Consider the following 25,628-nt stretch of genomic DNA (forward strand, 5'->3'; position numbering starts at 1 on the left):
TTTTCTAGACATCATGAACCAATCACAGAAAGTAATGTTATTGATGAACTGACGAAACACCATATGGGAAAAATCTTTGTGTCTTTGATGCTTTCTCTTGTATAAGAGTTTTCCTGGATCTCAAAGGGATGATTCCATGCCCATACCCCCCCACCCCAACACTTTTTTCCCAATTAATAGCTATTCAGTTAGGCTACCCAAACGCTGTTCTCCAGCTAGTAATTCTAATTTTTCTGACACTATCACAAATTATGACTAACTTCTAGAGGGCATATGCTATCATTTTGTTTAAAAATTGATTTTTCTTTCCTGAAAGGCTTTGAAACTACTTACGAATTACATTCAGATGAGACAAGTAAGGATACAACAAGAGAAAACATCTAAAGGATGTTTTGCAAATGTTTTCATTTCAGGAGTAAATGTTTTCAGATACACATGTTCAGTTTGGGGGCAATACACTTGGTTCCATGCTTTCTGGGTGCTAGAGTAAGAAGCACATTGAGGTACTATTAAAAAGGAAAACATAAAAGCATACTAAGGCAAAACTTTTCTTGCAACTAAATCCACATGGGAATTTATTATAATAGTCTTTATCATAGTGTGTGGCTATTTTAACAATAGCTTTATAAAATATAAAGGATTATTTAAACAGCATTTTTCATATCAACCCTCTGAAGGCATAGAGACATATATTTCATCCTAAATCAATGAAGATCTTTCTTGAAGGACCATGTATAAGTTTCCTAGGGCCGTCATAATAAAGCACCACAAACTAGGCTGCTCAAACAGAAATTTATTGTCAGAAGTTTGATATCAAGGATATTGGCAGGATTGGTTTCTTATGAAGGCTGTGAGGGATAATCTTCATGTGTTTCTTCTAGCTTCTGGTGGTTTGCAGGAAATCTGGCATTTCTTGACTTGTAGATGTATCACCTCCAACTGACTTCATGTTCACGTGGTATTACCCTTGTGTGCATGTCTCTGTGTCCAAATTTCCCCTTTTTACAAGGACACGAGTTTGTGTTGGATTAGAAGCCCGCCTTACTGCAATATGACCTCATTTTATCTTAATTAATTACATGTGCAATGACTGTTTCTAAATAAGGTCACATTCTGAGGTTACTGGAGGTTAGATCTTCAACATATAAATTTGTAGGAGACATAGTTCAACCTATAATAGACCTAGATGATGTGGGATAAATATTTTAGTTGCAAATGACCTGTCCCAACACAGATTCAGGCCTAGGACATTTCATTGAATAGACTGTAGCATTGTCCAATGTCATAAGCAAACTTTGTGAAGTCCAGGATCATATTTAATTCCTGACCAAGCTGTCTATTGTCTACTTGTGTGCAGAAAGTCTTTGCTATTGAAAACCTAATGAATCAAAGTCTAACTATGAGAGATTCTGAAGTCTTTTTTTAGTAGTGATGATTCAGTGGATACATTCATGCTCTTTTCCTTGAAGCTGTAACTCACTACCCCAAGATTGTTTGTAAGCTTCTCTAACCTACTGAATCTTACCAGATGTCCTAAAAATATATGTCACTAGGGCACATGAAAGAGTAGGACTACATCTAGGTGCAGTTACCACCACTATCAGGAAAAGTAACTGTTTTATGACCTCCTGACATTTTCTTCATAAGATAGTATTATTATTGTGGGAGAAGAAAGATAATCCAGTCCTTCCAGGAATTCTAGGAGGACCACATATTTCCTCTCTGAGAAGTTTTTTAAAAAAATGATGTCTGACTTCTAGGCCATTTCTAAAGCTAGAAGACAAGGTAACCAGGAAATAACAAATAATCGGGCAATGGGTGAATAGATAAAACAGACAAAAAAGAAAAAAAGTCCTCATGAAGTACTCAGTGTCGTGGAAAGTACTATAGTGTAGTGATTTAAAGCAGGGTTGTTGCCAGAATCTGACATTATTATTTTCACGCTGCTGCCACTATTGTAATCATAACCATTGTATCAACATAATGTTCTAATTTTCTTCTTAAAAAGAAGAAAGCATATTCTTTTCAAAAATATGTTCAGGGGAAGCCAGATATTCCCTGTGCTCTTCTGTAGCTGTATGTCTAGTTGAAGCTTCAGGTTTTAAATTTAAGTAGACCTGGACCTGTCCCTACCATTTATAACAAGTGACTTTCACAACTTCAGGTTTCTTAGCTGAAAAATGGGTGTAAATACCCATTTTCTATCCTGTTAGATCGTTAGCATAGTTCCTGCACATAGCAAATGCCAATATATTTCAGGAATTATTATTTTGAGCAACTTCCTCTTCTCTAAAATAAAGAAAAATTCTAACTGTTGCAGAGGCTACTGGCCCTATTTTATTGGTGGAGAATATAGAGGGTATGTCTTCACATCAAAATTAATATTTAATTAAAACTTTTTTGGTACATAACTAATATCTCTTGCACTCAAGCAACCTGAGCGTTCTTGTTAAACATTTATTAGCAGGCAAAAAGCTATGCTAAGAAACTAAACCTTTAGAGAATTTTCTGTTTAGGGAATATACTATTCTGACTCATTATGGTAATATCTTACTCTTTAGCCAAGTAAACAGTGAACAACTCATAGAAATAAGTGAGAAAATTATTAAACATATGCTAGAATATTATATGGAAAGACTTGTGAATGTTTTATGTATTTCTACATAAGTTTATTGCTTTGACAATATTTTCCCTGAGGTGCTACATATATAATGCCATGACAGCATATCTCCATTTTATAAGGAGTTCAGCTGTAAGCATGAAACAAGGATTGCTTTGGTTAGAACACTATGTATAGACTTTTTTATTTAAGAGAAAACATTTTTATGTGATATTCCTTGTCTTCATTACAGTCACTGGTTTAGAGAGAGGTTTTAATCTAGCCATAATTTGGCTGAAAAAAGTGTTGAATACAGTATATGATATACTGACTTCTCCTTGTTTAAGTACAACTTTCTGAGAGTTTCACAGAAAGGTACTTTTTTTACTTCATTTTGATTACTAATTTTTAGGTCATATGTATTTTTATTCAAAGTTCAAATTATGGAAGCTTGACAGGAGCCAACACAAAATAGAACTAAGAAGTTAATCCTTAAGATATTCTTTTATCTGTATTATTCCTCAACTAGAAATATTTGAAAGGCTCTTTTTTTTCATACCTGTTATCCAGCACTTTGCTGTATAGAGATGGCTTAGAATAAATGTGTTAGTCCCTGGTGATCTGGTGAATTTGAGGAAAAAGTAATATGACAAGGGTGGGGCAGGAAAGGGATGGAAAAGAGAGGAAGTGAGGGTTTTAGAAGTAAGAATCATAACAAATCTCAATTTTTTTTGAAAGTTTCAGTGTATAATTAACTAAATTTTTAAAAGTATGTTCCCCAGCCATCAATAGGGCATTCATTGAGATTTAATCCATTAATATTCCATCCTCTCTACAGCCCTTCTCTACCAGGGAAGAGGGCATTTAACATAGGAAAAATAATATACAAGGAGTTCTACAGCCTCACAATTTGAAGAAAAAAATTGTTATGGAAAGTTCAGAAATGCTTTTTAAAATATTCTAGATTCTAAAACTCAAAAATGTCAAATCCTTGTGAACATCAAGTTGTCATGCCAATGGCAGAGTAGAGAGCTCATTGAATTTAGGATTGTAAATACTAAAAAACTTCTTTTGGAATTACGTTGTAATTGATTATTATATAGAACACAATTGCTTAGCATAAAGTCAATATGGATATCAAAAAAACATTGGAGGGCTTTAATGAAATCTTTCATTGGCCATGGCAGAAAGACAGTATTCAGACTTGCATGGTGGAGAATTTGGTGTACCCATGCAATGTTAATGTCAGATAGGGGTCACACAGATTGCATGTGTGATTGCACAGCCATGTAATCAAGGATCAAAGACAAGATCATCAGGATATTTCATATGTCATTTTACAATACGCTGGATCCTTTTGGAAGCAGGAGTGTGGATTGCAGTGCATATTGATATAAGCTTCAGGGGATCTGCATCTAAACCCTGACTTTACCACTTAAGAGTTATATAAATTTGGACAACTCATTTAACCTCATTAAACCTCAGTTTCTTCATTGAGAAAGTGAGGATAACACTAGAGCCTTGTTTTCCATCTCATAGAATTTTTCTGAGGATTAAATGATTGCAGGTAAACTACAAAGCTCTGTAAAATTTAAATGGTTGCTATTGCTACAGGAAATATTTGTCAGATTCACTTATAAAAGAACGTGATGTTTTTTACCTTTCAGTGTAAGTCCGTTTATAAAACATATGCTTATTGACTCAAGTTGGTGATCAGTTTTTTAAAATTTCACCTTAATAAAGTGCTGAATCGTTGTGCAAACATTTCAGACAAATGCCTCTGAGCATAATCATTTATAACAGTTTTCTTTAGAACTTTAAATTGAGTGCCACTGTCTATTTTGGAATGCAATGCTAACATCTTAATTTATTTTCAACTAGTAGTTAATTTCCTTTAGAATGTGTATTATCAACACTACCTAGTCCTGAGAGTTTCCAGACTTTTAGAAACACATACTAGGCTGCCAAAATCTCAGTGTCCTTCTGTGGCAGCTCAACTCACTGATCGTTTTCTCCTCAACATCCTACAGGACAGGAGACTAAAATCATCTGCTTAGAAATAGTTAAGTTAGATAAAATGGTCCCCCCAAAGATACTATAAATAACTGTAGATTTCTTATATGACAACTGTATCCAAGTAATGAGTTATATAAAAAAAAAAGCAAAAACTCATTTACCAACAACCCCGATTATAAAATGTCTAGGAATAAACTCAAACTTTTTCAACTAACATTGTAGAAGTCTTGGATTAATAGTAATACATGATATATTATCGAATCAGAAAAGTCACTGTCAAATGATGTTTAGCTTCAGCATAGTCAAGAAATTTTTTAAAAAGGAGCTTCCTACTGTATATAAGAATGTAGTATAATGCTATAGACATTTAAAAATCTGGTACTGGTACTAGAATAGATAAATAGTAGTACAGAATAGAGAGAACAAAAACAAACTCATATGTGTGGGAAATCATATATAACAAAGGTGACACTTAAAATCATCTGGTCCAGTTACCCAAACAAATGATATTTGAACAGTTGGACCATTTGAAGGAAACCAGGTAGATCCCTACCCCAACCATTTAGAAAAATAAATTTCTTATGGAGTAAATATCTAAATTCAATATAGTAGTATTTAATATGTATACAAGCATATTATGTATATTATATATATATTACTGTACAAGAAAATGTGGGTGAATACTTTTATAATCTTGAAGAGAAAATGGCATTTCCAAGTATGACCTAGAACTCAGAAGACACATAGGAAATATTTGGTGATGTGATGATCTTATCTGATTATATAGAAAATTAACATTTCCATACAGTGAAAGGCAGAAAGTCCAAAGGTAAACTACATGAACCATAGCCAAGAGCAAACAGGATGGGAGAAAATACTAAGCTGCAAATCAGTAACCAAGGCAAACAACCTGAGTAGACAAATGAGCAAAAACTATGAGCAAGCAATTTATTGAAGACTACAAATGACCAATTAGTGTAGAGAAAGGTATTTGGCCTCACCAGTAAAAAATAATCAAATAGAACATTTCTAATCAGGCTGAGAAAAATGTCTAAGGTTCTATCTGGTATTTACAAGAGCTGATAAAATCTAGCTCACTCTAACACTCCAGGTATCTTTTTGGAGTACTATTTGGAAATATCTATTAAAATCTCAAATGCACGTGCCTTTTCACTCACCCAGCAACACCACATCACAGAATCCATGTTAGCACAAGAGAAGAATGATACCTCTGTAAGGCTGTCCATCTGTTACCAATGGTAACTTTTAAAAAGGGAAATAATATAAATTTCCCTTAAAGTGGTACAAATAGGTAATTTAATTATGTAATTCCAACAATGAAAAACTGAGCCCAGAGAAGGAAGATGGAAGAGATGAAGTAGAAGAGCATCTCCATAGGCTGGCATATAAAATGTCCTCAATCTATTGTTAATTTCAAAAACCAATTTATAGACTAATAGACATAATCATCATATCATAGTGCATCAGATTGTCCACAATGCACATCTTTATGAAATGAGGCTAGAGCATAAAGACTTTCACTTTTTTACTTCATATCAGAGACTGCAAACTGGTGACCTGCCAGCTTGATTCAACTAGCAGATGTATTTTTTACAGAGAGAGAATGTTTTAAAGATCAAAAGAATTCATGAGAAAACCTGGACTTCCAGCTCTCTTAAAATAAGATATGGAAACCCAGGACCCGTATTCCTGCCTGGCAACAATTGGCTTGAGCTGGATAAACGCTGCCCCCTTTAAAAGGTATGTACCCTCTCTGTGTCAGACTTGACTCGTGTTGTTACCTGCCAGGTTTCCAGGGGCGTTGGAATTTGCTTCCTTTATTTCATATGCTCTTATATTCTGTGAATTTGTTACAAGTATGTATTACTCTTGCAGATAAAATGTAAGGATTAAAATTTATGGTATACCCTGTGAAACTTGTAATAAATTATCAAAGAATTTCAATGATAATACAGCAATAGTATTATAGTGCACTTCAATTTCTAGTAGGTATAAATCCAGCATTTTAAATTAGCTACAACAAAATTGAGACTAGCTTACCTAGAAATATCCTGAATGTTGCAATCAGATATTAAAAATAGAGCATCTGAATCCATATTTATAGAACACCTACTATATGCAAAGAAAAATGATAGATGCTGCATAGCATACAAAAACGGAGTGTGTTATCATTCCTTTTCTTTCTAAGTCATCCATTAGGTCTAAAGTAGCTAACTGGTTGTCATACATTGATACTATTTTTTCGTAGTATTCATCACATAACTTATTTTATAATTCCTTACAGCACTCAGTTATTTTACAATCCTGTTTCTAAGAGAGCTTTACTACTGTTTCAGTAATCTTTTAACTATTTTTCCATCCTTCTGACTCTGCATTTCAGTATCAAATTCATCTCTAAAACATTGTTCCAATCCTGCCATTTTATTTTTAATACATATTAATTCAGTTCTATAATTTGGAAAATCAAAGCATGCCACAAGTTGACTCCAAAATGTATAGATTTACTATTTTTCATGTACTCTGTTTTTCAGCCAGAAGTGGGCTGCTGATTGTTTTCTAAACATATAATTTCAGATGTTCTATTTACTTGACTATTTTCTTCTTCCTGGAATGTCAACTCTTCCATTTTAGTTGTGGTTTAAAACCCTAGCCAGCCTTCACATCTTAGCTCAGATGCTGTCTCCACCATGAAGCCTTCTGCCGCCCCAGACAGAGATCTCTTCCTCTGAACTTCTATTGTGGTTTGCCTGGACTCCTGATACATCACACAATCAGCTGATTGGCGTCACAGTAATTAAGGCATATGTCTCCTGTATCCTTCTAAATATAAGTTCCTAAAGAGCAAGGATTGTTGTCTGCAAGCACAGAACTTTGCATACCGTTAAAAGTTTAAATTTTTCACTTGAAAAGTCATGAGATATACAAACTGATGTGAGGCAGATGTCAGGAAGCAGACAGAACTGTAATGAGGAAGATAAAGCAGACTGATAGAGGTATCTTATAGGAACTTAGGCTGCATTAGGGTGCTTGTGTGGGTAATAAGAGGACTGCGTCATTGCCTAAGTGTAACACATGCACCTGGTACTTCCTTGGCAGGATGACAATAAGGGAACCTATTCTCAGTAATAATAACAGGGTGTTCAGCTGAAGTCACCTGAGGATTTGGAGAAAGCTGTTTTGGTACAGCCTATGTTGAGTGGCTTAAAAATTATAGAGTGAAGAATTGCTTAAGAGACAATGTTCTTAGGAAAGCCAGTTAAAGCTTATAGGACAGAGTGTCAGGCTGGCTGTTGAAAGACTTCTGATAACTTTCTGTCGTTTGAAGAGCTGTTGGTGGTTTGGAAATAAATCATGTTAAAGTAATCAGCTTTTGACTGTCATGAGTCCTCAAGGGGAAGTGACATGAAGCCTTGATAAACCTTAATAGCATGACTATGATAGATGCCATGATTTATCAGGCTACCAGATTTATCAGGTAGCTGATATGAAAACTAGTTCATACCCACCCTCAATGGCCACAGACCATGCAGTTTATTTCAGCCAGGACTAGACTTCCATAATAAGCCAGTACATATGGTATGAGGCAAAGAGTGGATGCCTGATTACCAAAGCTAAGGAGGGTGTTATAAAAGCAAAAAAGCGTTCAAATAGCCTTTTTTGGAAACATTTGGAGGATGAAGGGTTTGGCAAAATGATGAGCAGGCTGAAAGGTGGCCAGGAATCATTTCATTCATTATTCTTTTCCTAAGTGGGAAGATCCTGTATCTTGAGATTAATGCATGTGAGAATAGAAACCTAGCTTTGGACTTCTGACATAAGTCAGAGCAATTAGAACACATGCCTCCAAAAATCTGCAGATGGGCAGGGACTCTGAGAGTTTCCCTCATAAGCTAACAGTGTCCCTATACTCAGCTGGAGCTAGACAAATCCAGAACTAGGATTAAACAGGGCACTTCCAAAAATCATTGAACAGGAAAGAAGTTTAATCTTTGCTCCTACAGGCAGGATTTCATTTGTTTGCTCAAGTAGCATCTGGGAGATCATTAAGAAATACCTGGATGGACAAAAGGGAACTCTTGTGCACTGTTGGTAGGAATGTAAATTGGTGCAGCCACTATGGAAACCAGTGTGGAGGTTCCTCAAAAAGTTAAAAATAGGGACTTTCCTGGTGGTCCAGTGGTAAAGAATCCACCATACAGTGCAGGGGACGTGGGTTCGATCCCTGGTCAGGGAACTAATTCCACATGCCACAAGACAACTAAGCCCATGTGCCACGACTACTGAGCTCGCGCACCTCCACTAGAGAGCCTGCATGCTTGCAAACTACAGAGCCCACACACCCTGGAGCCCACGTGCTACAACTGGAGAGAGAAAACCTGCACACTGCAATGAAGAGCCTGCGCACCACAACAAAAGATCCCGCATGCCTCAACGAAGATCCCGTGTGTTGCAACTAAGACCCAACACATCCAAAAATTAAAAAAAAGAAAATTTAAAAATAAAACTACCAGATCCAGTAATTCCACTCCTCGGTATTTATCCAAAGAAAACAAAACTAGTTCGAAAAGATACATGCACCCCTGTGTTCATTGCAGCATTATTTACAATAGCCAAAATATGGAAGCAGCCTAAGTGCCCATCCATAGGTGAATGGATAAAGAGGATGTGGTGTGTGTGTGTGTATATTTTCATGACTGGGTAATGAAATATTACCCAGTCATGAAAACAGAACGAAATCTTGTCATGTGCAACAACATGGATGGACCTAGGGGGTATTATGCTAAGTGAAATAAGTCAGAGAAAGACAAATACCATATGATTTCACTTACTGTGGAATCTAGAAAAAACAAATGAACAAACATAACAAAACAGAAACAGACTCATAGATACAGAGAACAGACAGGTGGTTGCCAGAGAGGAGAGGAGTGGGAAGAGGAAAGAAATAGTTGAGGAAGATTGAGAGGTATAAACTTCCAGTTACAAAATAAATGAGTCACAGGGTGAAATGTACAACATGGAGAATGTAGTCAATAATAATGTAATATCTTTGTATGATAACAGATGGTGACTAGACTTACCATGGTGATCATTTTGTAATGTATGGAAATATTGAATTGTCATGTTGTACGCTGGGAACTAACATAGTATTGTAGGTCAATTCTACACCAAAAAATAAACAAACTTGGGAATACCCTGGTGATCCAGTGGTTAGGACTTGGTGCTTTCACTGCCAAGAACCAGGGTTCAATCCCTAGTCGGGGAACTAAGATCCCACAAGCCGTGTGGTACAGCCAATAATAATAATAATAATAATAATTTTTTAAAAACTCATGGAATAAGAGATCAGATTTGTGGTTACCAGAGGCGGGGGAAGGGAGAACTGAATGGAGGTGGTCAAAAGGTACAAACTTCCAGTTATAAGATAAATAAATACTGGGGATATAATGTTCAACATGATTAATTAACACTGCTGTATGTAATACATGAAAGTTGTTGAAAATAAATCCTGAGTTCTCATCTCTAGGAGAAAAGTTTTTTTCTTTTTATTTTGTGTCTATATGAGATGATAGGTGTTCACTAAACTTATTGTGGTAATCATGATTGTATATAAGTCAAATTATTATGCTGTACACTTTAAACAGTGCTGTATGTTAATTATATCTCAATAAAACTGGAAGGGAAAAAAAAACCACTTGGAGCTGATCAGTGGAGATAACAAAAGTTGTACAGTTGTCCCTCTGTATCCATGGGGGATGGGTTCCAAGACCCCCAATACCAAAATCCAAGGATGCTCAAGTCCCTTTTGTATAATAGTGTACGTAGCATTTGCATATAACTTATGCACAGTTTCCCATGTACTTTAAATTATCTCTAGATTACTTATAGGACCTAATACTAATATGTAAATGCTGTGTAAATAATTTAAATACAATGTAAATGCTGTGTAAATAGTTGCTGGCACACAGTAAATTCAAGTTTTGCTTTTTGGAACTTTCTTGAATTTTTCTTTTTCCTGAATGTTTTCAATCTGCAGTTGGTTGAATCCAGGGAGCCAGAACCTGGGATTTTGAGGGTCGACTGTAGTTGGGAGCAATGGATTGTGAATCAGATAACAGCCAGCAAAAAGAAGCAGAAAAGTGAGAAGTGCTCAGGGCAATTTTTTTCTTCTTCTTCCTCTTTTTTTCTTTCTCTCTTTCCCTCACTTTCTCTCTCTTTCTTTCCCTAGAGTGCTCCTTAATGAGAGATACCAGCTCTTGCCCAATAGCTCCTTAAAGGGTCCACTGGATACCTGACTAGAGTTTCAAGACCACCAGTCTAAGTCTACTATAGATATGAACATCTCCTCATATCTCAGTAGCCCCTAGTAAATCATTGCACATTTAATACGGATAGAGACTATGAATCATAGTCTTAAATCATGTTTGCTTTTACTGAAAATAGATAAAACTAGTCATATTCAAAGGCATGAGTATATTTTTCACATTATATTTGATTGTACTTATATAATTTCATTTTTGATAGCTAACATATACATATGGTTCAAAATTGACATTCCTGTCCCAGTGACATAGTCCCCTTCCCAGAGACGGTCAGTGATACCAGTTTCTGGTATATGCTTCCAGAAATTGTTTATATATGCACAATTACATATACAGGTATCTCACACACCTGTATAGTTAATGTTAATGCCTGCACATTAATGGTAATGTGTTATTAACATTAATAATACAGTCCTGAAAATCTGCAAGAGAATGTTAAGCAGGTGCCTATTTTTATCATTCTAATGCATCTTGTGTCATGTCAACCCCCAGACCCCCAATTTCCTAAATCATATATAAACCACAGTAAAATGTTTATATATGTAACATACTATAATATTAGGATAAAAATTCCTTAAAACATCACCTACTAATCACCAATAATAGACTTACTAACAAACCTTTGCTTTGTATGCCTGACTAGGGCATCTTCAGGCACTGATTTCAGAGAAGCAGATGACTTTTGTTGCCACTTGTGAGCGTCCCAAAACGTGTACATTTGATTCTTAACCTACCAATGTGTCTGCAATATAACTCGAGGCTTTCCCAAGCATTGTTTTCTTAAAATTGTACTGAGTTTGGGTGATGTAAATATGTTATTTTTCTCTATTAAAAAGTGTTGAGATATGTATATATTATTTTTTCTATAAAATTTCTGTATTAAAAACTAGGAAGTGTACTATCAAAAAAACAAAAAAACAAAACAACAGCCAGGAACTGAGAAGTTGCCTTTTTCTATCATTTTGCACAAATAGGTATGCTATATACACTATTTGTACACTTTTTAAAACTTGTTTCATACACACAATATTACCAGTAGTTGTCTCTGGGTAGTTGGACTTTGGGGAATTATGTTCTTTTTGTTTACCTGATTTTCTGTATTCTCTACATCTTGCAACATGAAAAAAAGATTTTTAAGAATGTATATATTTAAAATTTTTTAAGTAACTAGTTCAACTTTTAAAAAGTCACTTATGTGGACTCATTCCTCAGGCCAGATGTCATAATGTTTAAGTCCAACTCAGCCTATTCTTAATCTATGATTATTAACAGAACGTGATTCTACATATACATGGTCTCCCAATTAATCATTTATACTTTTAAGTAGAATTAATTATTGACAATTACTGTGATAACTTTAATAATGTGAACCTTAGGATGTTTACTTCATCATGTATTCAACCATTGAAAGGCAAATAATAACCTTAAACAAGAGTTTCACACTTTCACTTACAGCTAGTTAAAATAATTTTGCCTGTTTATCAAAATCTAAAAGAAAACTTTGGACACTAAGAAATTGACAAATTAATTTTCTATTTAAGGCATTTTTTTCCCTCCATTGATACTGCAATTTATTTCCCTGAGTGATCTGTATTCGAGTCTGTAAGTTACCCATGGGCAAGGCAGGCAGCAAAGGCTTCCCTGAGAAAGGCAGTTTTGATAGAAAACAGTGTATCACCTCCCCATCCTGCCAGTAATTTCCAAAAAAATTACTCCAATCAAATTGACTACATCATCCCTTCATGAGAAGGGCTGTAAGGCACAATCTTGAGAAGACTTTAAAGCCAACAGTATCACTACAGGCAAAATTATTGTAAAAATAAATCTTGAGAATGGTGCCGGTTTTAAGACTTTATTTTGCTTATGATAGCACTATGAGAGGTGGGAAGAGCAAATCTACAATTCAGATCCACAAAGAAATAATACAATGAAAACTGAAAGCACTTTCCAAATCAACTAATACAAACAATATAAATCTGAGTTTATGATCCAGAAAAATGGCTGATAAATGACTATAATACACTATTGCAATCAAACAAAATCAAGGAAGGTCAAATTTGAATTAGAATGTAAATGAAATAGAATTTCAAATAATTTAGCAATGTTTTTGCCTTCATAATCAAATATAATTTTGCTGACAGCATAATTAGAAACTATCCTTGCCCTAGAGTCAAGTGGATGTAAAGATAGAGAAAATGCATTTTGTGATTAAAAAAAAAAAAAAAAAGATTTAGGAGCTGAGAAAGAAAAACCTACCTCTTTTTCCCCAAAGTAGGGAAAATTTGCATTAAAAGACTGATTGTTGATCAAGGGTCAAATATCTACTAAATCTGGTATTATCTAAAGTCAGCTTTGTCCTTCCCCATGCTGCTAGTGCATTCTCTTGCCTCTGCTCAGCAGCATTTCTCGACTGGCCATTCTGGATCAGTGCCTAAGTTTTAACACTGCCTAGATGAGCAGGGTTAATTTCCTATAGACAGTAGTTATATGGAGGAAAATCAGAAATATTAGCAGGGCTAACCTGTCAGTCTAATAAACAAAAGAAGAGAGGACAAGGAGAAAAGAAAAAAGAGTGAGGGAATGAGTTAAGTAAAGATATCAAAGCATATAATAAACAGTCCACAAGGTATAAACCAACTGACCAGAGAGGGTATGCAGTGCCACTTAAGGGCCAGAGAAACTTCCGTATCACTCAAGTTGGAAGGCTTCAGTCATGTGCCATTATTTCTCCACCTAGACTTGGATCCAAATAGTCCAATCTGCCAGAAATGTGAGGTGAGTATTACAAATTTAGGTTGGAAGACAGACATCTAGACATACAATGTGTTAAATGTTAAAGGAGAGGAGAGTATAGGATGCCCTGGAATACATAGAGGGGGCAACTAATATGAATTTAAAAGAAACATAGTTTAATTGAGGCTGAAAGGATGGGAAGAGGGTAGCCGGGCAAAGAGAAGGGAAGGATGTTTCTCTCTCAGAGAGGGAATGGATTCTGCAAGTGCCCAAAGGCAAGAGAATTGTTAAAGAGAAGTGAATTTAGCATAGACTTGAGGAGAGTCATGTTGAGCAATGAGATAGGATTGGACACCATCAGGATACTAGAAAATCTTGTATGTTACATCAGGGACAATGGAGCCACTGCAAGTATCAGAAATTAACTTGAAAAAAATCACTTACCAATGACTGGCTCTATATAATTTTACTTTTAGACTAGAACAAGACAATTTAAGCTAGAGGATAATTAAGAATTTTGCAACCCCCAAGAACATTGTTATAGCTTTTAATCATCATTATACTTTAGATGAACATGGTATATCCTACAAATGGCCTTTTAACTTTATCACGGGGTATTTATTTACGATTTAGCTCCTTCTCATGAAAATACTGTATCTTTAAAAAAATTTCTGATTGTTTAGATTACAAAAAAATAAATTCTTGTTATATTTTAGAATTGCTGGAAGCTTAAAATTTTGATGACTCATTTCATCAATAAAATGTTTTCAGCATATACTTTATATATATGAACAAAAATACATGAATATATAGAATAAAAATACATGTGAATATATATTGCATGTTATGTACATAATAGTACATAATTTCAAATAAATTGTATATAATTATTTTGTATAAAGTATATACATTATAAAGTATATATAAAATAGAAATTAAAAAATACTGAGCAGAAAAAAATTAGAAATCAAAATTCTAATAGAAGAAATAGAACTTTCCCAAGGGACTTGGAAGACCCACCCTGGAGACAACTGTTATAACCCACATAAAATCGGAGTTCCGATTTTTTTTCATATTTTCATTTTTTCATAAATTCTGCACATGGGACTGTATATTTCTTACTTGAAGAAATAAAATATTATGTGGGGAACATTCTTAATTTCAGGCACACTTTCACAGAAAATTAATCAAGTGTTCTTACTATTTTGATTACAAAAGAAAAATTCCAACCACAAGAATCACTGAGGTCACCATGTACTCTTGAATGGATTCAGTGTGTTATGTTGCCACAGGAATTTCAAACTTGTAAAGTTGTATGACGCTCTCGAAGCCTTATGTTTCTTACTGCAAGGAACAGAGAACAGATAGATTTTAGTACTAAAAATTAAACCTAAGGACCTCAATAAGAGAAAAATAAAGAAGGTAAGTGGGAAAAAAAAATATGCGGTAAAAAGGACCATCATTTAAGGCCCTCCAGAGGCTTCCTAGTTTAAAATAACTCAGTACTGTCTTTTCTGGACTGAGGACCTGCATTTGAACACACCACTGAAAACCCTGGTGTGGTGGCCAGACCATGGGTTCTTGGGTCAGCCTGGTTTTGATCCAGCTCTGTGTGAAATTAGGCAAGATACTTAACCTTTCTAAGCCTTTGTTTCCTTATCTATAACATGGGTATGAGTGACACCTACCTACTAGGATTGCTGGATGGATTAAATGAAATAATAATGTATGTGAGGTGTTTAACACAGTGCCTGGGCTGTAGTAAGCACTCAATAAATACCAGCATAATTGTTCAAAGAAATAGAAGTATACAATGAACATAGCATCACCTTTTCTGACAAAAAGCCCAGGGTTAACATAAAATATAAACACTTTTTAAGCTTTTGTTCTTACAAAATTTTGATTTTCTAATTATCACAGTGTACTTTCAAATGTCTGAATCAATGCCATTTCATTTAGATTAAAAACTAGAAATAGCAGGCTATCAAACTTGCTTTCTGCAAAGCAGCAGGCAGAGTGCTGAGGGCCCAGGATGTGGAAGAGATAAACATAATTAAGTGGGAAGGGCAATGATTAAGGCAGTCTTAGCTTATGCTAGGACAGGTCTTGCTAGTAGAAGGGCAAATGAGGTGATAATTTCAGTTCCTAAATACTAGAGCAAGAAGCTGTGAGACGGTTGTTAGGAGAGAAATGAGAAATAGTCTCAAGGAGAAAGAGGGCTGGAAAGTACAATATACACACATGCTTCTTTCCTAAATATTTGCCTGTGTACATTATCACATGCCACATGCCATGCTAGGCATTTTCACAAACTGTCTTTATCTGCCTATTTTATAGATGAAACCCTAAAGTTCAGAGATTATAAATTGCTTGCCCAAGATTATACAAAGAAAATAGAAATTACAGTCAGTGGTGGCATGTGTTGTTTGTAGTGATGATTATCGTAATATGGGTCAGGGACATTAGAGAGACCAGGCTCAAAGGAGCTGAGCTATGGAGAAAGTCTGCTCCCAGATTTTTAAGCAGCAGTTTTAGGATCTTCCACTTGACTGATAATAGCCAAATTTGCATTGAAAAGTCATTGAAGTAAAGAGATAAAAACCCTAAGAGACTTCATGTGGGTGATTTGTTGCTACAGAAGCAACTTGCTTGGTACTTGATGGTTACAGGCTGAACAGTTCTTGCTTTTTGTCCAGGAAATGCAAAACTGAAGGAATGCAGATTTGCCAGGCAGGGAAATAACTCATTAAGCTCATAATATGATAAAAAGAAACAGATTGTGAGAGAAAATTTTTATATAGAGTTTTTTCTGAACAGTCTTATTTAGGCTTATATCATTGTTTAATAATAAAGTTTTATGCCTCGTTGTCATCTATTTTGCTTACTGATTGCACAATTTACAGTCACTTTGGGACAGGGGTCCTGAGGCTGATTACTAAAAAACTGTGAAAACTTTTATCCTTATCCACAGTTAAAGCACCCAAGCATTTCAGCTACCTTTCAGAAATATTTTCAGATTCTATAGACACTAAAAAACTCTGCTTCTGTGATGCTGTGGAAATAGATTGGGTATCTAAAGCCTGCACTGTAGAGACTATTTCTCACCTACTAAGATTGTGCCTATAATTAGTAGATACTATCACCAAGATGGTGGAATTTAGGCTCATCTATTGGGGCCTATGTAGTACAGGAACCCTAGGAATCAATGACTAAAAAGTCTGGATTTAGCTTTTGTTATTAAAAAAAAAATCTTAATTAAGCCAGACACAATAGGAGAAATCTTATCTGATTCCACTTACATGAAGAACCTAGAATAGACAAACTCAGAGAGACAGAAAGTTTGGTAGTTATCAGAGTCTGGGAGGAGAGGAGAGATGGGGAGTTATTATTTAATAGATACAGAGTTCCAGTTTGGGAAGAAGAAAAAATTCTGGAGATGGATATTTGTAATGGTGGTACAATGATGTGAATGTACTTTATGCCACTTAGCTGCATATGGTTAAAATGGTATGTTTTATGCATATTTTATTTACCATAATAAAAAATTCTTAAGCCACAGCAATAATGCCAATAATACCTACCAGTATTGACTAGTGCACTGGACAATGTGCTAAATGCTTTTCATGCACTCTCTTAGTTAACCCTTAAGGTAAGTACCAGAGAGAATGAGACACAAAAGCTTAATTCATATGTCTAGGCTTCACACAAATAGTAAATGGTATAGCAGACTTTGAACCTGGGTCTATTTACAAAGCACATGATATACATACAACATTATATATATGGGACTTTAGAGAACTTTTTAAAGTTTATATAAAACTTTTATATTAGATTTATATTTTCATATCATACCAAAGGCAAGATTTATATAAATAAAAACATCAAAGCTCAGTGTTCTAACACTAACAAGTGGCTTTATTCTCAGGTGATGCTTTTTCAACTCTCCTTCATCTACAGAACTTTAAACACACAACAGAGGCAATCTCAGGGAACAGCATCCATCCTTGTTTCTGACAGTACAGTGTAATTTTGACAATAAGATGGAGGAGGGGGAGAGTGAATTTATTCTTTCCCCTTCTGTTCCCTACTGTTGTTTCAGATCACAGTGCCACTAGATGGCCTCTTTTTTGATTTCAAGAATGGACTTGTTACTTTTTGATTTTGCCCTCATATCATACTCTGCTCTCAAAACTGTCCCCCCTCTGGCCTGGGTAATCCATCAGGGGCCCAACCTCCCCTAGTTTCACAAAGGTAGGCAAATGACTCCAGCAGAGACAGAATCATTTTGAAGGAGTGAGTGTTGACTTTGCTGCCAATTCAAAAGAACCTGCCTGAAGATGAGGCCGGTACTTAGAAAAACCAGAGCCAAGAAATGGAGAGAGTTGTCTTGACGCTACTTTAAAATATCTGGCTTTTATTTATTTATTTATGGCTGCATTGGGTCTTCATTCCTGCTCGCGGGCTTTCTCTAGTTGCAGCAAGCGGGGGCTACTCTTCGTTGCGGTGTGTGGGCGTCTCATTGAAGTGGCTTTTCTTGTGGAGCATGGGCTCTAGGCATATGGGCTTCAGTAGTTGCAGCACACGGGCTCAGTAGTTGTGGCATACGGGGTTAGTTGCTCTGCAGCTTTTGGGATCTTCCTGGACCAGGGATCAAACCTGTATCCCCTGCAGTGGCAGGTGGATTCTTAACCACTGCGCCACCAGGGAAGTCCCAAAACATCTGGCTTTTGTTCCAGGAATGCCTGGCACACAATAAGCACTGGATTATATTTTCCTTGAAATAACATATTGTCTGACCAACTTATGAGAACTCCAAGATCTTCATTTCTGAAATATGGCCCTGAACGCAATCTCTTCTCATTCCACTTCTCCCATTCATTCATTCATTCTCTGAATATTTATTATGTATCAGGTGAGACAACACAAACAGAAGTCATAATCTGTGGTGAATGTAGCATCAGAAACATTTAGAGTATTATGGCGCACAGAGGAAGCACCTCTGCCTCTGTGGGAAGAGTATTCCAGGCTGAGGATGGAAGGTGCAAGCTCTCAGGGGGCTATGCTTTGTGGGTTCAAGGACACCACGGAGGCCAGTGTGGCCTGTCTCCTTTGTTTCCACCTTTCTCCCCCTGTGAAGGTGGTTATCCATGCAATGTGCCCTTTAGTTTATCTTTTTCCTTTTTTCCTTGGAGAGAAGATCTCTTTCACTCCTAAGGCTATGAATGGATGACTTCCAACACAAACCGTCAGTCCTAATCTCTCCACACAACTCCAGGCAAGCATTTTCAATTGCTTTCATGAAACCTCCACTTGGATTTCCTCCTCATTCCTTCAGATCTACATGTTCTCCAAAGAATTCATCATCCTCTCCACCCCAAACACACCCAACCAGCTCCTCTTCTTGGTAATACTTTCCTTGACAATGGCCCATTATTACTGAATCAGTGAGGCTTACAACTTTGGAGTCACCTTTCCTTCCCCCTCCCTGGTATCTCACGTGTAATCACATACTTAAACCAGATGGCAAACTGTCCAAATTCCAAGGATGGCCCCCACCAAAGTTCTAAGCCAGAAGAAACATGTGTAATTGGGCAATCATTCTCTGGCTATTGCAACCAATAGGAAATTATTTTTTTTCCTTTTTGACTCACCTGCAACATTTATCTTTACCTGAAAACTTTTATGGAGGTAAAATCTGGAAAACCACAAACCACACTTCCAGATGAGCTTCCATGGTTAATGCGTTCTGAACAAATAATTTTAAACACAGTGAAAACACTTGAGTGCAAGTGTTTATGCATCACTACACGTTGACTTAAGACAGTTGGGATTGCCAGTTGGGTTTCCCTGTGCTGTTTCTAAGGGTCCCAGGGATTCTAAGCTATTCTGTCTTAATTTTATCCTGACATTGAAGTGATGTGAAGTCTCAAAATTCACTTCAGTGCTGTGCAAGGCCTTCTAAACAGCTCAAGCTTTCCTCTTTAAGACAGCACTCCTATTCTCTCCATTATTTTTTAACTTTTTATTTTATATTGGAGTATAGTTCGTTAACAATGTTGTGATAGTTTCAGGTGTACAGCAAAGTGATTCCGTTATACACATACATGTATCAGTTCTTTTTCAAATTCTTTTCCTATTTAGGTTGTTACATAATATTGAGCAGAGTTCCCTGTGTTATACAGTAGACGCTTGTTGGTTATCCATTTTAAATATAGCAATGTGTACATGTCAATCCCACTTTCCCTAACTATCCCTTCCCCCAATCCTTCCCCTCTGGTAACCATAAGTCATTCTCTAAGTCTGGACATATATCCAGAGAAAAACATGGTCTGAAAGGATACATGCATCCCAGTGTTCATTGCACCACTGTTTACAACAGCCAAGACATGGAAGCAACCTAAATGTCCATTGACAGAGGAATGGATAAAGAAAATGTGGTACATAAATACAATGGAATATTACTCAGCCTTAAAAAGAAATGAAACTGAGTTATTTGTAGTAAGGTGGATGGACCTAGAGTCTGTCATACAGAGTGAAGTAAATCAGAGAAAGAGAAATATCGTATGATGCCACTTATATGCAGAATCTAAAAAGAAATGATACAAATGAACTTATTTACAAAACAGAAACAGACTCTCCATATATTTTTTTTAACTTTCAAGCATCACTTCTTTAGAAAGCATTCCCGGCATCTGGGCCGGTCAAGGTGGCGGTCAGTGGTGGGTCAAGGTGAACAGTGGCTGAGGTGTGGGAAGTGGCATGGAGCCGAGCCTGGGACTGCAGAAGCGTGGGGGGACCACAGTAGAAATCCTCAGTGGCAAGAAAGAAAGCCTGGACCTCGAAGTCCCTGAGCAACTCTTCTCCTTGGATTTGGGGAGCCTGCCCCCCATCTTAAAAAAAAAAGAAAGGAAGAAAGCATTCCCTTATTTATCAATACTTTATTCACCCTCATGTACTTTGTGGTACTCCAGCATTCAAGCCAAAATATTTGCCAATTCTGATTGAGAAGTAGGCAGTCCATATGAACTGTAAAAAATAATTTATCAAGAATAATTAAAATTCCATTTTAATGATTTCAAGAAATCATGGTGGTTGTTTGGCTTGATGAAACCCAGCACTGAAGCCTCCCCAGCTCTTTGGTGGGCTAATGGCGGACTCTGGGAGGGCTCACACCAAGGAGTAGTTCCCAGAGCTTCTGCTGCCAGTGTCCTTGTCCCTGTGGTAAGCCACAGCCACCCTCCACCTCTGCAGGAGACCCTCCAATACTAGCAGCTCAAGCTTTTAAAATCAACATCTTCCCTGAATCCAAAATTATTGCTCAGATTGGTGACTCCATCTCACTGACTTGCAGCACAACAGACTGCGAGTCCCCATCATTCTCCTGGAAAACTCAGACAGACAGTCCACTGAAAGGGAAGGTGAGAAATGAGGGGACAGAATCCACGCTGACCATGGATCCTGTTAGTCTGGGGAATGAACACTATTACTTGTGCACAGTGATTTGTGAGTCCCAGAAACTGGAAGAAGGAATCCTAGTGGAGATCTACTCTTTCCCTAAGGACCCAGAGATTCATTTGTGTGGCTCCCTGGAAGTTGGGAAGCCAGTCACAGTCACGTGTTTGGTCCCTGCTGTTTACCCATTTGAAAAGCTGGAGATAGAATTACTGAAGGGCAACCGTACAGTGAAGACACAGAACTTTCTGGAGCCTTCAGAAATGAAGTCCCAGGAAACAAAGAGTTTGGAAGTAACCTTCACTCCTGTTTATGAGGATATTGGGAAAGCTCTTGTTTGTCAAGCTACAGTACACATTAATGAAATTGATTCTCAACCCCAAGTACGGGGGACTACAAAAAAACTGCAAGTCTACGTCTCACCCAAGGACACAGTTACATCTGTGAATCCCTCCACAAGCCTGCAAGAAGCTGACTCCATGACAATGACATGTACCAGTGAAGGTCTACCAGCTCCACAGATTTTTCTGGAGCAAGAAATTAGACAATGGGAATCTACAGCTCCTTTCTGAGAATGCAACTCTCACTTTAATTGCTATGAGGATGGAAGATTCTGGAATTTATGTGTGTGAAGGAGTTAACCTGGTTGGGAAAGACAGAAAAGAGGTGAAATTAATTGTTCAAGAGAAAATGTTTACTGTAGAGATCTCTCCTTGATCCCAGATTGCTGCTCAGATTGGCGACACAGTTGTGTTGACCTGTGATGTCATGTGTTGCGAGTCCCCATCTTTCTCTTGGAGAACCCAGATAGACAGCCCTCTGAATGGGAAGGTGAGGAGCAAGGGGTCCAAGTACACATTGATCCTGAGCCCTGTGAGATTTGAGAACGAACATTTTTACCTGTGCACCGTGACATGTGGACATAAGAAACTGGAAAAGGTAATCCAGGTGGAGCTCTACTCCTTCCCTAGAGATCCAGAAATTGAGATGAGTGGTCTGTTAGTGAGTGGAAACCTGGTCACTGTAAGCTGCAAGGTTCCTGTTGTGTATCCTTTTGACCGGCTGGAGATTGAATTACTTAAAGGGGAGAGTATTATGAAAAATAAAATCTTTTTGGAAGATGTAAGTAAGAAATCCCTAGAGACAAAGAGATTGGAAATGATCTTCATCCCCACCACTGAAGATACTGGAAAAGTTCTTGTTTGTCTGACTAAGTTACCTATTGATGAAATGGAATTTGAACCTAAACAAAGGCAGAGTACACAGGTACTATATGTTAATGTTGCTCCTGGTGATACAACCCTCTTGGTCAGCCCCTCCTCCATCCTGGAGGAAGGTAGGTCTGTGAATATGACATGCTCTAGCGATGGCCTTCCAGCTTTGAAAATTCTGTGGAGCAGGCTGCTAAGTAATGGGGATCTATAGCCTCTTTCTTAGAATATCACTCTCACCTTAACGTCTACAAAAATGGGAGATTCTGGTATTTATGTCTGTGAAGGCATTAAACAGGTTGGAATAAGCAGAAAAGAAGTCAAATTAATTATCCAAGTTGCTCCAAAAGATATACAACTTAACAGCTTTTCCTTCTGAGAATGTCAAGGAAGGAGACACTGTCATTATCTCCTGTACATGTGGAAATGTTCCCCAAACTTTGATAATCCTGAAGAAAAAAGCAGAGTCAGGCTACATAGTGCCTAAGTCTACAGATGGTGAATATACCATCCACAGGGCCCAGTTAGAGGATGCTGGAGTATATGAATGTGAATCTAAAAATGAAGTTGGCTTTCAATTAACAAGCATAACACTTGATGTTAAAGGAAGAGAAAGTAACAAGGACTATTTTTCTCCTGAACTTCTCATGCTCTATTGTGCATCCTCCTTAATAATACCTGCCATTGGAATGATTATTTACTTTGCTAGAAAAGCTAACATGAAAGGGTCATACAGTCTTGTAGAAGCAAGGAAATCAAAAGTGTAGCTAATGTTTGAAATGCTCAGAGACACGATGTTCAAATCTTCAGTACTTCTCATCATTCCATGAGGAAAACAAGCTAGGAGTCCAGACTTCCTTGAATGTAGTAAACTCTTGGAAAGAAATGGCTGCCTATGCCCCTTGTTGTGACCAGAAGCCAAAGGAAAATTTTGGCCTAAAAAATAGGCACTACCTTTGAGATGTGATAACTGGAGTAGTTTCTTGATGTGTATACGCAATAACATGACTTGTATATATGTAAAATAAAACTATGTCAGAGCAAGATTGCTTGGAATATCAGCACACTATAGTCACATTTCTAAAATTATTAAAATGTTGCTTGGACTGACTGTTATAACTTAATTCCTGTTAATATTTATTGGCAGCTGAACCATGTCATCTTTGTACTATATTATTTCCTTTAACAAAATTTTATTCCTATAAAGTTCATAGACAACAATTCCATGTTTTGTAAAGATGCTAGAGTTTTATATTGTTATAGGCAAATGATAAACTAAGAGGGCACTGGGTTGACTTTCAGGTACTGAACACTTCAATTTATGGTATAATGGTTGATTGGATTTCTCTGGATGGTACTGACATGGTACGGAGATGTTTTATGATATTGTTTTTTCATCAGACTCTTGTGTAACTTTCCCAATGAGGTCTAAAAATGCAACTTCTTTTGATTTTCTTTTGTAAATGTTTAGGTTTTTTTGTATAGTAAAGTGATAATTTCTGGAATTGAAAAAAAAAGAATTCATGGTAACTCTAGTCAGGATAAATGTTGCCAGTTAAGAATTAATATGAAGCATAACAAAATATCAGTGGAGGAAATTATTAGCAAAGCAACATAAAGTAGAATTATATAAGGTATATAAATTATCCCTTGTCAGAAGATTGCTGACTCTGAAAATTTAATGTCAGTTACAAATTAGGAACACAGTTAATATATTTATCTCTAAATGTTTTCCTTGCTCTAGGGCAGCATGCTTGTCAAACTTTTTCACACTATAGCACATGTAGAAAATCATCTTTGTGTAGTGCACCGGTGTAAGTAAATGAAGCTGCTCACAGACATGGGAACAGACCAGGGTTCTGGGCTCCAGGTCCTGTCCATCAATCCCAAGGGCTGAGAGGGCCCATATCTGAACATATTTGTTACCGATTCATGATTGAGAAGTTCTAGTCTTGAAAATGGGAAGGCAGCATAGCATAGTGGTCCTAAACTCATCTCTGAAATCAAACTGTGTTCTCAAGCCCTTCTTAGCCATGAGAGCTCTCTGACTTTCATTTTCCTCACCTGTAAAGGGGGCTAATCAATTCTACTGCACAGAGTTAGATCATCCCTGAAAGTGATTGGAATTATGTCTGATACACAGTAGGAGCTCAAAAAAAGTTAGCTGTTACCTTGTACTCAAACTTTGGTACTATCCGAATATGAGTAAGCCAGATCATATGGAGTAAAGAGGTACACAAACTTCCCATAAGATGAATGGGTCACTAGAGCTAGTGCTACATTATAACCATCAAAATCTTCATGCTCTGCCCTTAAGAGCCATGTCACATCTAAACTAGATTGTGGCTTACATTTTCCCAAAGAATAATTCTAGATATACAGTAGAATTCAATGGGCAAACATGATCTAATTTACAGTATTTTAAACACAGAGTCCCATTTCAGAAATGAAACTATTTTCTACATTAAAGAAAATATCATTTAAATTACTTATTGTGAGCATTAAGAACCTAAGATAATATGGGTTTTGCATAAGTATTATTATCTGAAAACTTTATAAAATTGAATGTGAATTTCATGAAGTCAAGAAGTAATTTTACTTACCTTGATAAGAGCCAAAATATGTGAATCAAACTGAATAGTTGTTAATATGAAAGGAGAGTTAATACTTAAATATTAAATAGAATTTAATTCTCAGAGATTCTATCTCATTCATGTAATTAGCATCTCATTTAGCCAATTCTTATGTTCCGTGGCAGAAGGGCAAATTTAATGGGTACTTTTTTCCCACTAAAACATATAATTAATATCTGAAATCTGTTGAGAGTTATTTTGAGTTCTCTATATTTTCACCTATGGAGAATTTGCTACAAGGAATCTCTGTACAAAATTACACAATAATTTTGTATGGGATAGTATTTTATACTCTCAAGAAGCATAAAAAAGGAGAAAATCCAAGATAAACACATTCATTGTTGTGGCCTCTCCCGTTGTGGAGCACAGGCTCCCCAGCATGTGGGATCTTCCCGGACCGGGGCACGAACCCGTGCCCCCTGCATCGGCAGGCGGACTCCCAACCACTGCGCAGCCAGGGAAGCCCCAAAATGAACACATTTTCAACCTTGATTTATAATGGAGCAGGGGTCAAAAGAAAGATACATTTATTGTTATTATTTCTAGTGACAAGAATAAGTCTGTGTATCTGAAGTAAGGGATTTCACATGCAAATGTGCTCTGGCTCACAGACATTTCAGTGACTACTTTTTATTTGTTTTGT

General features: G+C 36.6%; 1 protein-coding gene and 1 pseudogene across 7 annotated transcripts in view; both read left to right on the forward strand.

Annotated features, from left to right (window-relative positions):
- LOC125961595 (endoplasmic reticulum transmembrane helix translocase-like) overlaps positions 1-11,808 on the forward strand; it is a 30,032-nt gene extending 18,224 nt beyond the window's left edge. Inside the window, exons 3-4 of one of the 7 annotated variants that reach the window (XR_007472475.1) lie at positions 6,176-7,448; positions 10,671-11,808. The gene's annotated coding sequence lies outside the window, so the exon portion shown is untranslated. Of the gene's footprint in view, positions 1-6,175 lie in introns of all 7 variants that reach the window. The other 6 variants (XR_007472473.1, XR_007472474.1, XR_007472476.1 and 3 more) reach the window with 6 other exon arrangements.
- A 9,029-nt stretch (positions 11,809-20,837) lies between these two features.
- LOC101275969 (vascular cell adhesion protein 1-like) lies at positions 20,838-25,319 on the forward strand (annotated as a pseudogene).
- Positions 25,320-25,628: the final 309 nt, after the last annotated feature.

The sequence above is a fragment of the Orcinus orca genome, chromosome 17, assembly GCF_937001465.1.
Source record: "Orcinus orca chromosome 17, mOrcOrc1.1, whole genome shotgun sequence".
Taxonomy (NCBI): domain Eukaryota; kingdom Metazoa; phylum Chordata; class Mammalia; order Artiodactyla; family Delphinidae; genus Orcinus; species Orcinus orca.